Below are 1,761 nucleotides of genomic sequence, written 5' to 3' on the forward strand. Positions count from 1 at the left end.
ACTGGCATTTATTTAAACACTAAATATAAAGTACAATTTAACTACTAAATTTAAATTATCAGTTAACACAATTTCAGACCATTTGAAATTCTAATAAGTAACAAGTGATAGTGATACTGATAGCCCTTTGTGTAGCTTTGCGCATAACGACAAACAGCCAACAATCAACCAATTACAAACTTATACTTTTATAGGTAGATTGAGGCCGCTTTAGCTTGATTGTATTTTATCACTAATAGTTTCAGCAACTTATTTCTATCAGTTTTTGATGTTTAATTTCTACTTTAATTGTTATTCGTTTGTAGGTCCCCACTGGTAGGGTGGATAAATTGGGAGTAATGTAGAGAAACAGGCATTGTAGTTTACGCAAATTTTGTCCCCATTTTTAAGGCTATTACTTTTCAGTATATCTCCAGCTTTCGGAGTTGAAGCCGTAACTATTGACAAATTTCAGTATTAAATTTGAATATTATGATATTAACTTACTAAGCTGCTTAAATGTGGCAGTTCTATAGACCCAGAAAATATAAGAAAAATATAGTTACTGTTTAATACGTTGTCTTATCACAGTTAATAACTTGGGTGGCTTTTGTAAAAATAAAAAAATAAATTTTAACTTATAGAAAGTGAAACAAACAACATTTAAATTAAAAACGGTTTTTGAAAACAATAAGTACATAATTTTATTGTAACAAAAAAAGAAGAACTTTTTCAACTAGTTTTAAACAAAGTTGAATTCATATAATAATTAATCAATGCAACCAAGAAAACTTAAATGCAGGAGAATCTGAAACAGGTAAACATTTAAATATGTACTTACCTGTACATCGCAACAGTAAAAACGACCTTCCCTTGAATGAGAACAATCCATACAGCTGGTGTAACGTAGGTAAGAGCATAGAGAAATATATTGCTCGTAAGGGCATAGATCAAAGCAGGAGGTAAAAAAATGAGGGAGGGACGGATCCTCCGAAGTGTTCTAAACTGATACATAAAAGCGGAAGTAACAAATAAACATTTTAGACACTCGGTAAGTGTAACTAAAAGAAGTTGGTGGATAGGATACTTATCTTTGTTGTAGTACCGCAAAGCATAGCTAAGCAAACATTTTCCTTCTTCCAGTACAATGAAAATAATACATAAAAGCGCTGAGTAAGACGCCTCTGTTGGTGGACGCTCTAATCTAATCTGTTGTTGGGTGACCTATTAAATATTAAAATTGTTTTGCATCATCAAGTTATAAATTTAACATCCTAAAAGACAGCAAAAAAGAACCTCATGCACCCCTTTACAATTCAAAAATTTGATAAAGAAATAATTACGTATAAAAACTGTAAACTTTTAATTTGTTTGTGTGTGTATATATATATATATTATGCAGAGAGGTGAACTTTACGGGATAAAGAATATAAATAACAAATCGGCCTTTAGAACCAACCATAAAAGTGTCATCTATATATTTTTGTATCTTGTTACGACAGCGGAAGTCGCGTGACGCTGGGAGCATACACTTTGGAGTTTCTCGAATTATCGAGGAACCCCGCGAATGTCCGAGTGTTTGCTAGACGCCTTCTTTTTTAGTATATAAGCCTGGCGAAAAAAACCAGTGGGATCGGCAGAGATAGATAATTGAGTCAAGCGAACAGTAGGCACCGTAAGTAAAATGTGTGAATCACTGTGATTTATAGCGTGTGTAATAAAGGTTGTTAAGTTTAAAGTAACTATGGAAATTCTGTGTATTACAAAAAGTTTGTGTCGAGG

This window comes from Limulus polyphemus, unplaced genomic scaffold (assembly GCF_000517525.1).
Source record: "Limulus polyphemus unplaced genomic scaffold, Limulus_polyphemus-2.1.2 Scaffold631, whole genome shotgun sequence".
Lineage (NCBI taxonomy): Eukaryota > Metazoa > Arthropoda > Merostomata > Xiphosura > Limulidae > Limulus > Limulus polyphemus.